This window comes from Petaurus breviceps, unplaced genomic scaffold, assembly GCF_028583685.1.
Source record: "Petaurus breviceps papuanus isolate PSGF00001 unplaced genomic scaffold, PetGlider_PUasm1.0 175, whole genome shotgun sequence".
Taxonomy (NCBI): domain Eukaryota; kingdom Metazoa; phylum Chordata; class Mammalia; order Diprotodontia; family Petauridae; genus Petaurus; species Petaurus breviceps.
The window spans coordinates 8,469,127-8,485,905 of record NW_027185764.1 but is presented as its reverse complement, the minus strand read 5'-3'; the positions used below and the strand labels follow the sequence as shown (position 1 = coordinate 8,485,905).

Here is a 16,779-nt window from a genome sequence, read left to right as displayed (position 1 = left end):
TTAATAGATACTTATTATTAGATCTAAATCCACTTTTATAGTAGAAGTAATATCCTAAGGTCCTACTTCATATAGGCTCTGATAGTTTTTCCTCATAAGATATTGAAACCATTCTTGAGACTTAATTGTTCCAGAGGACTAAGGCTCAAACCACTGAGGAAGCTTGCTGGTGGCCTCTGTGCAAAAGCTAGCTCCTTGGAATCAGGAATTCCTCTTCCAGGTTTCTGATCAGTAGACCAACATGGTCAACACACAAGAGCAGCTATGCCCAGCTGAATCAATGCTGTATCCTTGCTGAATATTCTTTGCCTACTATGGTCAAGTAAACCTCCTTTTATGAACTGTTGGATGGTCTATGAATATTTCATTTCATTCCATTGCTGAATATAAAGCACCAGACTGACCTGAATCAGTCCTGTCCTATAGCTGTTATTAAGAAATGTGCCACCCACATTTTGTTGGGACTTTTTGGTGCAAGGTACTGGAGGAGTTATTTGAAAGGGCAGAAACTTTTTCAGAGTTGGGGATGTGGATGAATGTACCAGATTTACCCTTGTTGATGAACTGATAAAAGGGAGAGCTGTTTCAGTTTAAAATCACAGATTCTACTCTCACAATAGAACTGTGAACGGTATCTCTCTCTCTTTACTGGGACTTCTAGTGAGAGATGACTGAGAGTCCCTGTGTGGTGGGTCCCAGAGCGGGCTCTGGCATCTCTCCCCTACCTTGGCTGACGGTCACTTCTTACACATAGCACCTAGGACACATCTCTGGGAGGCAGTGCTCAGACCCCTGCGGTGGCAGCACTTGTAGCAGGATGTAGGCACTGTCTGTTTACCTGGGAGAGCAGAATTAGGGATGGGGAACAGAGGCTGGTGCTTGGGCTCCTGTATAGGGGGCATGAGCAGTACTTGGCCCAGCACAACTGCTGTAGCTTAGGTAAGATGCAGGTAACAGACAACAGAGCAGTTAGTGGTAGTCCTAAGGGCTGCAGGCTCTGACAGGAGTGGTTATCAGTCACTGGAACAGGCAGTGATGTGGGCCTTAGTGTCAGTAAGGTGGGCAGCAAGGCAGGCTGCGGTGCTGTGGGCACTGATGTGAGCAGCAACAAAAGCAGGCCCAGAAGAGTCATTTGTTCATTGTACCATCCAACTGATGGGGCCCTTCTACACTGCTCCCTGTGAAACACTCAGTGGTAATTGGACCATGATTTCCTGGGGAGGGTTTGTAAGGTGAAGAGATGGGGTCATTGGGAAACACACTGCTTTCTGGCCATAAAGGAAGTAAAACTGTCTACTCATCCCCAGCTGAGGAAAGGTGGGAATGTCTCAGCAGAGGCGTTTTAAGGGGAAAAGATGTGCATACATACATATACACTCATGCACATATACATACATACATACATACATGAGTTATGCACATACCAGGGATGTTCAGGGAAGACTAGTCCTGGTGTGATGGCTGCCAAACCCTTTTCAGGGCTGTTTTCCACCTTTGGTGTCTCCCTGATCCACCCAACTCTCCAAGAAGTTCTAGTATGCGCAGAGGTCACACCTTGCTAAACCACTTCAGCAGACAGGCTAAACCAAGGTTGGGGTAATCGAGGGGTTTCGAACCCTTTGGTGAGTTAGGGAGGTGTCTACCCCAACTATGTGAAAACTCCAGGTGGAATGGATCAATGGGAATAATTTGTTTCAATGGCCATGGAGGCAGCTGCAGTAGGCACTATGGAGCACTTAGAGCTTGGTTAGACATCGAAGACACCAAGGGCATCCACTGCATCCCAAGCCATCACCAGTCGTCTTGACTCTTTCCTGCCTATAGACTGTGAAGACTGGAAGAAAAAGTGAGGCTGACCACTTTGTGGAATTCTGCCTCACTTAAATCCAATTTATGCATGAATCAAAAGACATCACCCATACCATTTTACCAATCTTGAAGTCCTGTGGCGTCAGGCAAGTGAGAAAGCGGCAGGTATAGACACACAAGAAGCTATAGTCATGACCCTGAAAACACAGGTGGCCCAGGCCACAGGGTCATCTTGTCACTGGATGCAGCAGTAGGATTTGGCAGTACTCTGGCTATGTGAGCAGCCTTCTAAGGATCACACTGCTCACCTCCTGGTGTGAGGAAGGGGCTAGAAAAGATGCCTAAAAATTGCTTACCCAACCCTGGCCTGATTATTGTGGCAGGCAGGGATCCCACCCTTATCTCCACCCCAAATGTTCATTTGCAACCTGTGGTAGAGCATTCCAAGCTCGTACTGGTCTGATCAACCACAGTCGGACACACTAGAACTTGACTCTAACATAGTGATGTCATTTTGGTCTTCTTCAAGAATGAAGGACAACCACCATCATGCACACACCTATACATACATACATACACATACTTATACATACCTATATGGGTATACATATATATGTGTATATATATGCACACTTATATATACATGTGCTTTATATGTGTATATATAGTTTTATATGTGTATATATATTCATAAAACTAACAAATATACAAATTAAAGTCATTCGCCAGGAGATATGTTGCCAAAGGATATAAACAATTATCAAAATAATTGTAAACCATTGACAATCACATGAAAGAATAATACTTAAAATCACTCATAAGAGAAATGTAAATTAAAATCATAATGAAGTTTCATCTTATACCAAGCAAATTGACAGGATGATAGAAAGATAACAAAAGGCAGGAACAGTGGATGTTGGAGAGGTTGTGGAAAACACACTAATGCACTGTTGGTGGAGCTGTGAATTAGCAGAGCCTACTGTAGTAAGCAATTTGGAATTATGCAAATGAAGTAGCTAAAATGCCCATGCCTTTTGATGTAGAGATTACTATGCTAGTGTGTGCTCCAAGGGGGTTATTGGTAAAAAGAAATACTCCATATACACCTAAATATTTATAGTTTCACTTTTTGTAGTAGAAGAAATGGGAAACAAAGTAGATGCCCATCCATTGGGTAACGGATGAACAAATTGTGGTACATCATGTAATGGAATATTACTGTGCTATAAGAAACAGAGGCTATGATTAATATAGAAAAACATGGAAAGACTTACATCAATTGATGCAAAGTGAAGAGCCAAGAAGACAATATACAGTGACTACAACTATAGAAATGAAAAGAACAATCAAAAAACAAACCAAAATGAGCATTGCAAAATTAGAGAAGCCACCAACATGTAGAGAAGCCAGCACCTACTCCATGTCCCTTTTCTAGTTTACCACACTAGAGACTTCAGGCGATTTCTCCTTGGGTATGATATGGGACTCTTTTTCTTGACTGAACTGAGATATGTGGATTCCAGTGGAAGACCTCATTCATTTTGTGTATTGTCTTGTGTATTCTCATCAATTCAACTTCTCTGATTTCTGTTTGCTATCAGCTTGGGTAAAAAGGGTTTGCTTGCTGTGTAGTATGCACAGTCTTTGTAGGAGTGGCACTTGGTGGGAAAGGAATCAGGTCTTGCATATGTAGTTCGGTACATTCGTTCTTCATTAAGGGATAAGATTTAGAGCTTAGCTCAAGCTCAGGGGATGTAAAATTACTTCTCCTAGTCTAACGACATTGCAGAGATTATTAGATTCTGACCTGGTACTTCCTCTTTAAAGAGAGCGGAATAGTCTTCTGTCCTCCTGGAATGAATCAGTCTCCCTTGGGGAAGGGTAGGTGGAGGAGGTATCTATTCATGCCTCTCAGTGAGCCACATCAAGACAGACTCATGTGGACACACATAACCTATATCAAGGAATTCTTTTAACCTCTTGGGAGAGGTGAATTCATAATAATGGTTCTAATAGTTATGGGTCAAATGTGGGAGGCCACCTTTGTATGGCACACACATCCTTTGTACCATTGTACCATAAGTACAATTGCCTATTCAGCTACTTCCTTCCCCTATTTTTCTGTCCTGAGAATGAGGAGGGAAAAAGATAGGGGAAAGAAAGGAAAGAGTGTTACATTAAAATAGCATCAATAACTCTAGTTTGCCCTTATCCACCATTTTGTGAAGCTAAGTTTCAGTTGATTGTAGATTTTGGAGAAGTCACAATGTTACTCCTCCTTGAAAAGGTCACTTAATTTAAGGAATGTCACTTCAGTGTCTTCCAATCCTCTCTAGAGAGAGAGACAAGAAATCAGGTGTCTCCATCTCTATAATCCTATTTTTTTTTCTGTTTTTCACTCCTGAAATGTATATTAGCTGTGTAGAAACCAATGGTTTCAGGGTTCTTGGCTACCAAGAATTTGTTCAAATTGTTCCTGCAACCTCATGTATTGCTAAATAAATTCTAGTCTGGATGTCACTACATGGTTTCTTTATTCCACCATAACAAGAGGGATCCTATCGCCCTCACAGTTATGGTGTTATTTAGCCTACAGCTGGGAACTTGTTCTTTTAAATGCCGGTTTGAATACTAGTTTATGCAGCAAATAAACTGTAGTTATTTGTGGGGTTTTGTACTGGAATTTATGAAGGACAGTAAGTGAGACTGGGTGCAGGTGGATTGCAAACCCATAAAGAGAATGAAGAGGATTTTCTTCCTTCAATAAAAGATGAGGGTGGAAACTAAGAGGGAAAGAGGAACAGGAGGAGGAGGAGGGGAGAGAGAGAGACAGAGAGAGAGAGAGAGAGAGAGAGAGAGAGAGAGAGAGAGAGAGAGACAGACAGACAGACAGACAGACAGACAGACAGACAGACAGACAGAGACAGACAGACAGAGAGAGACAGAGAGAGAGACAGAGAATCTCATACCTTTTCAGGATATGTCAGATTCCTAATTCTATTGTAGACCTATAAGGAAAATGAACTGAAGAAAAAAACCCATGAGGTGTGAGGGGGCTTTAGCCTAAAGGCTCCAAGACTGGTTGTGATGGGATGCTTAGGATCTATGTCTGTAAAATCAATTTGTAAGTTCACTTTGTAATATCAGTTTGTAAAATCAATTTGTAAAACCAGTCTGTAAAATCACATCCCCCTCCCCAGCCTCAGAGCATTAAGTCTGCCCCTGCCCCCTGCCAGCACTCTGCCCAGCAACAACTCATGAACTGTTTATTTCTGCTTGGAACAATAACAAGCTACACTTATGAATCCTTCACTAAACCATCTATAAACATTTTAGCTTAGGCAAATGTTATCTCCCCTTAGTAAGTGGTCAGTTGCCCTATGAATACTTCAAAGCACTATCTATAGATTAACTCCTTAGCCAATTATCCACATACTGAGTCTCTGTTAGCCTTGGTTCCCAACATCCATCTTGTCAAACATGACAATGATGGGTGGCAGACTGGGCACTTCTCAGTCAGCCCTGACCGTTAGCTGACTTAGTGACCATTTCAGGCCTAAAACCACACCTCCAGGTAGCCCCCCTTGGGCTATTTTCCAGTGAATTATGGGCAATACGCCTGCGCAGGTGACATTAAAAGTACATGTTCCTTTAAGCACTGACCACTCCTTAACTCCTCCCTAATCCCACCCTTACTCACCTAGTTAGCATAATCGACATCTGATTTATTGCCTAGACTCCTTAAAAACTATATCTATGTCATCTTTAAGTTTGCAGGTTCTCTAAGAACTCTTGCCCACTGTCCAGTGTAACAATAAACTTGCAGATCCCCTAAGGACCCTTGCCCGCTGTAAAGTGTAACAATAAACTTTTACAATTCTGACTCCAAGTCTGCTTGGGCCTACTGAATTCTTTCCAGACTGAATGGCAGGCGTTCTGGTCTTTGATAAGGATCAGAGTTCCTGTATAACCTATTGTCGTCTCCCCATCAGTTGACTTTAGCCTTTCTGAGCTTTGGGCCTATAACAATCAGACCTTTCCTACTGCAACTTCTCCCTCCTCAAAACCTCACTCTATTACTTACTGCTAGGTATATTGGGGCAAGACTCTGTGCCTCAGTTTCCTCAAATACAACATGAGGTATCTAGACTAGATGATCTGATCTCTAAGTTTCCATCCCAGTCTAAGAACTGTAAAATGCTATAGAATCATAGAAATTAGAAAAAACTAAATATATTAATTCAGGAAGAAAGGTAGAAAAAAAACTAGCAAAGGAAAAGAGTGAAAAACAATAACAACAAAACTACAATACAGAGACCATTAAGAGTTTTCTTTCTAAAACTGCAAAAGGAGAAAAGGGCAAAAATGGAACTTAAATAGAAGTGAACAGGTTTAAAACAAAAACTCTCCTACAAGCGAATCAAGGTCCACATAGGGTATCATACCCTTCCTTGCGGGTGCTCTGTCCAAAAGGAATACAATATTTTCCCCTATTTCCAAAAGGAATACAAATTTTAATCTCTGAAACTTTTTTTTTTAAACCCCAAATCACTCTGGTTCTCACTGAGTGGCCAACAACAGGTCCCAGTGATGAGGGATGGCTCCCAATAGGTTCAGCAGGAACTCTGATCTTATCTAAGACCAGAACCTGAGATTCAGTCTGGAAAGAATTCAGCTCAGCCTTACTTGGAGTCAGAGTTGAAAAAGTTTATTATACGCTTTATAGCGGGCAAGGATCCTTAGGGGACCTGCAAGTGAAAGGGGGCACAGGCTTTTACTTTTAAAGGGTAGGGTTGCCATTGTCAGGACTGACCGGATGGATGTAAGGGACTTCAGTGCATAGATAAAAGTTAGGACTGACTGAGAGGAACTTGTGACTTCAGTGCATAGATCAAAGTTTGAGGAGTTTAACTTGGAGATGAAATTTGGGCCAGACAGGAGGAGACATGAGGAGATTAAGCCAGGACAAAGGAGTCACAAGTTGTTGCCTAGGCAGAGTGGGGATAGGGGGAAGGGGCAGAGTTTGAGGCTGGGAAAGGGATTTTACAGACTGGTTTTACAAATTGATGTTACAGACTGATGTTGCCAATTGGTTTTACAAATTGCTGTTACAGATATAGATCCCAAGCACCCCATCACCAGGTCAAGCCCAACCTGGTTGTTGTTGATCCCTGATTGGCTCAGAATGATTGTAAATAGCAATTGTTTCTGTTTTGGCCAGAAACTCTAAGGGTCTTTCCTGCTCTATTTTTTTTATTAGGGTTATTCTCTGCCTTATTTCTTATTAAGCCTTAATCAGGCATAAGGAACAGAGAATGTACAGAGCCAAGAGATAAGAGTGTGTCTTGTTCTTAGAAAAGTCAGGAGGCCAATGTCACTGGCCTGAAAAGTATGTGTTGGGGTTCATGTTGTAAGAAGACTGGAAAAGTAGGAGGGGGCTAGGCTATGAGGGGTTTTGCATGTAAATGAACATTTTGCATATGATCCGGGAAAGAATAGGAAGCTACTGGAGTTTACTGAGTCAGGGGAGGACATGATCAGACCTGTGCTTTAGGAAAATTATTTTAGTGAGTGAATTGAGAATGGATTGGAATGGGGAGAGACGAGGTCATGAGGGCCTACACTGGATTGGTGGTAATGCCAGAGAAGAGAAGGGGGTGGCGTATTGGAGAGATGTGGCAAAGGTGAGATCATAGGCATTGGCAACAGACTGGATATGGGGATGTCCCTGCATAGTGAGGAGTCCAGGAGGACTTTGAGGTGGTGAGCCTGAGGGATCAGGAGGATGGTGTAGCCCTCTGCAATAATAGGGAAGGTGGGGGTGGAGGTGGAAAATGAGTTTTGTTTTGTACATGAGTTGTTGATTTTCTCACATCACTCTGTAAATCTTGAAATGCTTTATAAGTGTGATTTGCTTATCTCTAAAACTATAGATACCAATAGACGAACTTGATCCTCTTGGGAATAGAGTTGCCATAGGGCTGATGGTTAAATTTAATCAATTCTCTGCCTCTGGGCACTCACAATGCTTGGGGACAATTCTGATCCTCTGTTTTCCTCATTTCTAATCATAATAAGCCCCACGTTCAGTCCTCATTACTAAGATATTCTCTTTTTCAAGCAGTTAATTTAGAGGCACAATCACAGTGCAAACAGCATATGGTTAGTGATTTTCATCATTATAGTAATTAGTTACTGTGTTCATTTTAATTGCTACTGCCTATGTGAAAGTTAGGAATGTCAAGTTCTCTCTTGTGCAAAGCTCCTGAATGAATATGGTTCCTCTGTTCAGTTTTTTCTGCTTCTAACAGGCCACGTAGAAATTGTAGTAAGACTGATAAACATCCTATCTTCTTGGGTTGTTGCACAGGTAACTGTCACCATGTTCCCCAGAGGCAACTGGAGTGCAAATCACTTGCATAAGGGTCTCTGGCAAAGAATTAATTTAGCCTTGCAGATAAGCACCAAAAGTCACTAGCCCACAAGAACAACTCAGTATTTCACTTTCCTTCCAGGTTGTGCATGTGAAAGCTAACTAATAAAAACCACATTTTTATCGACTCACCAAATCATTGTTGACCCATAACAACTACGAGGGGATTATTGTTGTCCAGTCTCTGCATGACTTTGAGGATCATACTGGGAAGGGAGGAAGGATCAAAACCCCAGGGTTTTCTCGGCAAAAACGTTGGAGTGGCTTGCCATGTCCTTCTCCAGTGGATTAGGGCAAACAGAGGTTCAGTCATTTGCTCAGGGTAACAGAGCTACTGAATGTCTGAGACTGAATTTGAATTCCGGGAGCAGTAAAAAGACAAAGCAATTAAGAGCCAAACCAACAAGGCACACGGATTGTGTCTGACAGTGCGCGTGCGCACTTTATCTTGTGCCTGCAGCCAAGCGCCTATTGACTACTAAAGAGCCATTTTTCATCATTGTTGGTTTTTACTCATTTTCAGCCACGTCTGACTCTTCATGACCCGCTTTGGGGTCTTCTTGGCAAAGATACTGGAGTGGCTTTGCAATTTCCTTCTCCAGCTCATTTTACAGATGAAGAAACTGAGGCAAACAGGTTTAAATGACTTGCCCAGGGTCACATTGCTAAGTGTCTGAAGCTGGATTTGAACTCAGGTCTTCCTGACTCCAGGTCCAGCACTCTATCCACTGTGCCACTTAGCTGCCCGTTTTCATCATTAGTCCCAACAATCAAAACTGCTCAATGTATTCATCTCAGCTTTGGTCTTTTAGTGTCCCCCCCCACCCCCCTTTTATATTACTGTCATCCTGATGAATCTGCTTATGTTGTTCTATACAATTCATATGCACCTTCTCCTAAATTTCTTTAAATTTTTTTTATTCATAATTTCTTTTGCCAAAACAATATCCTGTTACATTAATATATGGTAATTTGTTTAATGATTCTCCAACAAATTGGGGAATTTATTTCTGATTTCTTACTACCACAAAGAACTTACCTTGTTTCCAGTTTCTTCCTATCACAGAGTCCTGCTGTGAAGCATTATTGAGATGCCAACACGTAAGCCTTGACAAGATCTTACACCTTGTGTAAAGGATTGACATGGCAACATCTCTCCAAAGAAAGACACCACCACTATTTTTAGTCTTCAACTTCCTTCCTTCCCATCTAAGGCTTGGAAGAAATCAGCCTTATCTCCAGGCCCGGAAAAATGGAGAGAACACTGGGTCTGAAGTCAGGAAGACATGAGGTTCACATTCAGCCACAAGACATTTGCTAGCTACTCAATCCTGGGCAAACGGCTTAATCTCTGCCTCAGTTTCCTCAAGTGTAAAATGGACATGACAACAGCACCTCCCTTGCAGGGTGGAGCTGTAAAGTGCTTAGCACAGGGCCTGGTGCACGGTTGTTGATCTGCCTTTGTTTTGGAAGAGGACCAATGACACCATGGAGCGATGCCTTGACTTGTGTATGGATTGTATGTAAGTGAGGCAGTCGCACAAAATAATCAGTCTCACTTTCTCTTCCAGAGTCATTGAAGTTTGGTGGCGAGACAAAAGTCAGGATGACTGGGGATGGCCCAGGATACAATGGACAACCAGGGAGTCTTCAACGTCTGACTAAGCTCGGACCGCTCCACAGCACCGGCTTCAGCCGCCTCTGTGGCCATTGGAACAAATCATTCTCATCTGCTTATGCTCTTGAGGGAATGATCACATGATTGGGGTAGACGTCATCTTAACACACCAACGGGTTTGAGGTTACCCTCGGCTTGGTTTAGCCTGTTTGCTGAGATGGTTTTGCCAGGGTGTGGCCACTTTGAAGAAACTACAGCTTCCTGGAGCTGTAGGTGAGAGGTGGGTGAAAGGTGGACACCAAAGGTGAATGAGCAGTCCTGAAAGGGGCTCAGAACCATATCAGAGGTATGTCTTCCCTGAATATGCCACATACTCATATACTCTCCGGTGCATATAAGCTTAATAAATGCTCATTTCCTTCCTTTTTCTTTTCTTTTATCCTCGTATGACTTCCTTATCAATATTCCCCACTAGTCCCAACAGAGAAACCTTGATAAAATACTGGCCATGTCTGACAAGCTATGCCTTTTTCAGCACCTATACAGGACACTACTGAAAGGAAAGAGGCATGCTCACAATCAGTCCTTTGAAGTCATGATTAGCCACTGTATCGATCAGAGATCTTTCAGTGCTTTTTTTTTTTGAAGAATTACTATATATATTGATCTCCCTTTGCTCTGCCTCAGTCCAATTTCTATGACTTGTCTACCTCAGTCTAAGTTTTTTCCTTTTATAGGTTTTTAATTTTTAATTTATAGAATAAAACAAGCATTTCCATAACAAAGTATAATAAAAGATAATTGCACATGAAACTTCAAATATATTATATACTACTTCTATTCCTTTTTAAATATATAGTTATCATGTAATTGTTTCCCTTTTTTTCTTCTTTCCTCCCCTTGCCCTAGAGATGCCTACCATTAGACACAAATATGTATATGTGTAAAATCATTCTATATATACTTCTATTTATCAGTTCTTTCTGTGGATGCAGATAGCATCTTCCTTCATATGTCCTTTGTAGTTAACTGGGTATTTGTGATAGTCAAAATGACTTACTTGCTCAAAGTTTTTTTTTTTGTTTTTGGCTTTTCTTTTGGAGGGAGAAATAGGGCAATTGGGGTTAAGTGACTTGCCCAAGGTCACATGGCTAGTTTTTTTGTGTGCGTGTGTTAAGTGTCTGAGGCCGGATTTGAATTCAGGTCCTCCTGACTACAGGGCTGGTGCTCTATTCACTGTGCCACCTAGCCGCCCCTCAAAGTTGTTCTTAAAATAATATTGCCTATTGTACAAAACATTCCCTTGGTTCTGTTCATTTTGCTCTCCATTATTTTATGCAAGTCTATCTATGGTTCTAACATCATTGAGCTCATCATTTCTCATAGCACTGGAGTATTCCATCGCAATCACATTTTCAATCTAACTTTCTACGAATTCCTTCATATTCATAGTTTCTTATGGACTAATAATGTTCTATTACATTCAGGCTCCACAATATGTTCAGCCAATTCCTCAGTGAAGGGAACCCACTTAATTTTTAGTTCTTTGCTACTGAGCTGACAAATATTTCTATATATATAGGACATTTCTTTCTGTCTTGGATGCTGGGGTAGATATCTAGCATTGATATTATCAAATCAAAGAGTATGTACAATGTAGGGACTTTTCTAGTATAATTCTAAGTCCTTCAGAACGGCTGGGCGAATTCTCAGTTCCTCAAATAATGTGTTAATATTCCTGTCTCCTGTGCCAAAATCCTAACATTTACAAATTATGACTTTTGTCTTTCATTACCTTTGTAAATTGGCTGGGTGTGGAATTGTTTTAATTTTTTTTCTTATTAGTGACTAGGGACATTCTTTCATGTGGTTATTGATAGAATCTCTTTTAAAAGCTATCTTTTATATTCTTGGACTTTTTCTTTATAGTATATTTGAATTGATATCCTAAATATCTAGGATATTGGACTGATCCTGTGATTTCATCGGTGAAGTGGACTCCTGGAAAAGAAATTCTCTCTACCAATGAAGATTAGCAACTGTTCTGAAATTTATAGTTTGAGAGCTGCTTGGGGACGCTTAAAAGTTAAGTGACAATGTATCATCTGACCAGTAAGAGTTTGAGGCAGTGGTTCTAGGTCATAGGTTTTCTTGACTCTGAGGCCAACTCTTTACATGCTATGTTCTGCTGACTTTTCTATAGCTTTGCTGTCAATTGGAACTTTACCAGAGATACGTGCTGGCAATATTTCCCCCCATTTGTCATTTATCTTATTCTAACTACAGTGATTTTGTTTGTGGAAAAATTTTATTTTATATAATCAAAACTATTGTATCTTCTGTGATCACCTTTATAGCCCTTTTGTTTTAGTTAATAATTTCTTCCCAGCATCCTTTAATTTTCCTCTACTTATAAAAATATGACCTTTTATATATTTAGGTTTTATATTAATTTCCTTTTTTTGTGATATATTGTAAGCTGCTGGTCTGAGCTTGATTTTTGCCTAAATGCTTGTCAGTTTTGCTATTAATTCCTGCCAAATAGGTATTCATTCCTTAATCTAATGGTTCATATGCCTGGGCTTACCAAACACTAGGCTACTGTGTTTGATTGCTTATGGATCTTGTTCACTTAGTTTATTTCACTGATTAACTTTGTGCTTTTTTAACTAGTACAAAATGGTTTTGATGATTACTACTTAAAATTTAGTTTCTGATCTTATGGAACTGGAATCTCTTCATTTCTACTTTTTGTTTTGTTTTCCATTTTCCCCTTAAGATTCTCTCTCTTTTATTGGCCAGGCTGTGCCCATGGCCTTTTGCAGCTGGAGGACCTCAGCCAGACAGAACGGAAGAGCAGTTGGGAGTGACCAAAGCATGGTAACTCTGGTTCTTGACTGGTAACAGCATCCCTTCACGCCCATGAGCATCCTTCGTCATTTGCGACCATGATGAACCTTATGGCTGGCAAACTCTCCCCACCTGTTACTTTCCCTGTCCTCGCACTACTCAAGTGCCAGACACACGCCTCTGCCTGTTGTCTCATCCACATCCTCCTCCACCTTACCCCACCCGTCCCACTGTGGTGTCTGGGATTCCCGTTGAACAAACTTCTCTTTTTGCTGGATCCCTTTATCCCATACACTTCCCATTTTATTTGTTCTTATTAGGGCCTCTCTCCAGGTGATACTGCATCCCTAGGCATAATCTGTAGCACTGGCTATACCTTTACCCATGCACCATGCCCATACATCAAGCCTGCACAACATATGGCCCATGGGCCATTTGCAGCCCACCAAAGGATTTTGGGTAATCCGCAAAAAAAATGGAGAGATTGTAAAATAAGGTGAAGATGTACCGAGAGCTTTGTCTGTGCCCTGCTTTAACCTGCTACCCACTAGTCACTATTGTGCCCATTGTGTAATTTGGCAGGTGGGTTACCACTGCATACCCTCTCCTATTTGTCATGTGATCCACAGCAATGAACCATCACCAATCTGTCTGAGAGAAGTGATAGTTGTACCTTTTTGCTGTGTTTTCTTTCAGTTATTACTGGTGTTGAACAGGGACAAAGTGAATGCAGCCACAACCCAACATAGCTGATGCCCACTACAAGAAAAATGGCATCAATGAGTGGGCTTCTTCCCCTTCTTTGCTACATGGCCACCCTCCAAGCTACATGAGTGTCTGGCATCCTATCCAAAGTCAGACACTCAGCTCAGTATTTCTTTGTACGTGAACAGTTGCTGTGGAGATTTTTTGGTTCTAACATTAAAGTTTTTGGGGTGACTTTGTAAAATGAGTGATTAAAAGAAACAGAAGATTAAATCAGAACATAGAGTGATTAATCCAGACTGGACAAATAGACACTTATTCACTTGCATGAGGGACAAAATATTGTGCCTTGTTTGCAGAAAATAGCTGTTCCGAAGGAATACAATTTTTGTTGCCATTTCAAATCAAAACATTCTGACTTAAACAAATTGGACACCAATGAAAAACAAATTAAAGTGTCCAAATTGTTGAAAAATCTCAGTGGGAAACAATGGTTTTTCAAGAAAGTAAACTCAAGAATGAGGTGGCTACTTAGTTTTCAGATTTCTAAAGAAAGTGCTGTTGGGGAGGCTAGGTGGCGAAGTGAATAGAGCACACCTGGAGTCAGGAGGTCCTGGGTTCAAGTCTGGCCTCAGACACTTAACACACATACACAAAACTAGCCGTGTGACCTTGGGCAAGTCACTTAACCCCAACTGCCCTCCAAAAAAAAAAAGTGCTGCTGCTGGGAAGTCTTTCACTAAAGGTGACTTCATAAAAAAGTGTTTGCTGATTTCAGTTTCTGGATTATATCCTGATAAAAAAAAGAGAAATAGGTTTATAGTGACTCGCTTTCCAAGTAAAGGTATAATTAATGATCATACTATCTGAGGCCCAAGGTTTAGCCTATTTCAATTTTGGTCCCTACCTACTGCCAAATTGTGCAGGTCTGCCATCCATGTACACGGGTCTTGGAGGGGGAGACTGAAGACTCTTTGCTCATCAGCGCCCCTTGTCGACTTTCTCTTTACCACCATCACTCAGCAACTTGCCTTCCTTTGAATTTACTTGCAAAATATTCCAACGTATTGTAATCATGGTAGCTACTACTGACCTGGAGGCCAACATATTAAGCAAATGAGATATTTGGAAAGTGCTTCGCACAGGGACTGGCACTTAGCAGGGATTTAATAAATACTTGTTCCCTTCTCCCTTTCTCTGCGTCAGTATCTAGCTCACCATCTTCCTCTCCTTCCTAACTTCTGCCCTTATACTAAGAGCCTTCAATATTCTTGTTAATGCTTTCACAAACTTCCTAGCCTCCCAATTCTTTAGTCTCCTTAAATCCCATGATTTACTCCTTTACTCCACTTCAGCCACGGAGAGGATGAGCACATTCTATATCTCACCATTACCCACACGTGTTCCTATCCTTAAAAAACAAAACCCGGGGTCGCTAGGTGGTGCAGTGAATAGAGTACCGGCCCCGGAGTCAGGAGAACCTGAGTTCAAATGTGGCCTCCAATACTTGATACACTTATTAGCTATGTGACCTTGGGCAAGTCACTTAACCCCAATTGCCCTGCTTTCCCTCCTCAAAAAAAAAAAGCAAAGCCCCCCCCCCCCCAAACCTGACTTTATTCCAACTCTTACCACCTATTATTCTATCTCTCCCCGTCTCACCCCTCCTAAACACGTTCTTTGACTTTATATCATAACCTCTAATCCCTCAACCCCTCTGTACTTTTGTTTAGGTCATGACTTCTGTCTTAATTTTTTTTCCCTTCTGTACATTAGCCAATTAAACTTTATGCTGTCATCTCTTCAATCTCTTACCTTGATGATCAATTGCCTTTTATCTCTTGCCGAGCCCCAGTTCACCATGTGCATCCTCTGCTCCTACTCCTGGGCCCTCACCGCAGCAAGGCAATCCTTTCATTGCTCTTTTACTGCCAATCTCACTCCTTGCTAAAAGTTCTTCCAGGTGTGGCTAGGTGGTGCAGTGAATAGAGCACCGGCCTGGAGTCAGGAGGCTCTGAGTTCAAATCTGGCCTCAGACACTTAACTAGCCATGTGACCTTGGGCAAGTCATTTAACCCCAATTACACTGCCTTCTGCCCTCCAAAAAGAAAAAAAAATTTCTTCCAAACCTATTCTCTCCTCATACCTCCTTCTTCCCTCCTTTCTTAGTGGAAGGCCATGTCTCTTTCTTTACTGAGGATTTGAGGCCATTTGACATAAGCTTCCTCTGCTTCCCTCTTCATTTCAATGTCTTATCATTTCCCCATTATCTCCTTTCCCCCCAAGGTGGGCACCTAGCTAGATGATTATAACCACTGTCCTTCCCCCTTGGCACTTGTGTGGAGCTGGGATGATAACGATTAGGGCTGATATATTGGACTTTTTTTTGGTGTGTGGTTTTTCATGAGGAATATCTCTTACAGTAGATTTTCATTCGTCCCTTGCTTGTCGATCTTTTGTTTCCTAAATTGTGTAATTTATTGTTCTTTAGGTGGTTTTAGAGGAAGCTGAATATAGTTGTCATCCTTGTCTCTTCTTACTCAGCTGCCTATACCCATTTAGTTGTAAAGTTGTTACTTTTACCTTTGAAATATCTCCGATCCATCCCTTTCTTTTCACTAATGCTAGTCTGTGAGACACTCATCTTCTGTCTAGACTACTTTAGTGGGCTCCCTAATGTGTTCCTTGCTACCAGCCTTTTCTCTAATTCATCCTTCACACACCTGCCAGATTTATCTTCTTAATACTGAGGTATGATCATGGCATTCCCTTTCAATGTTTCCTTGTTTGTTTTCAAATAAAATGGAAATCTTAATCTGACATTCTAGACCTTTCACGCCTCACTTCACAGCACTTGGAAACTGAGCATTCACTGCCTCCTGATCTGATCTTTGTGTCGTCTGTGCATCTGGATATGTCTTCCTCTATTCCTGTAATGGATTTGTCCCTGGTCTCCAAAAACCCTTGTTCATCAAGGATTATATGATTTTTACACAAGGAAGATTCTTAAATCTTTTTTGTGTGATAGTCATTTAGCAGTCTGATGAAGACTGTATTTTAGAATGTTTTTAATGCCTGAAACAGAATACAAAGGCATACAAAGAGATCCCTCCCCTCCCAGAATCTCTCATGATTCTGACTTCTCCCCTCTTACTCATTTGTTTGTCTCCTTCCTTCTACTACAACAGAAACTTCACAAGGGCAGGGAATTTATAATTGTTAATTTTTATATCACCAGGATCTAGCAAAGGACCATGAACAAAGTGAGTACTTATATGTTTGGTGAATTCCCATAACGACGCCAGCAAAGTAAAAGCATTTAAATCCGACAGAAGCAAAACTTTCAGAAAAGTGATTGAGGAAC

General features: G+C 41.3%; 1 long non-coding RNA gene across 1 annotated transcript; it reads left to right on the top strand.

Moving 5' to 3' along the window:
- Positions 1–10,115: 10,115 nt before the first annotated feature.
- LOC138159032 (uncharacterized) lies at positions 10,116–13,688 on the top strand. Its single transcript, XR_011167779.1, has 4 exons — positions 10,116–10,206; positions 11,790–11,945; positions 12,640–12,740; positions 13,407–13,688. It is a non-coding gene; the product is annotated as an uncharacterized lncRNA (long non-coding RNA).
- Positions 13,689–16,779: the final 3,091 nt, after the last annotated feature.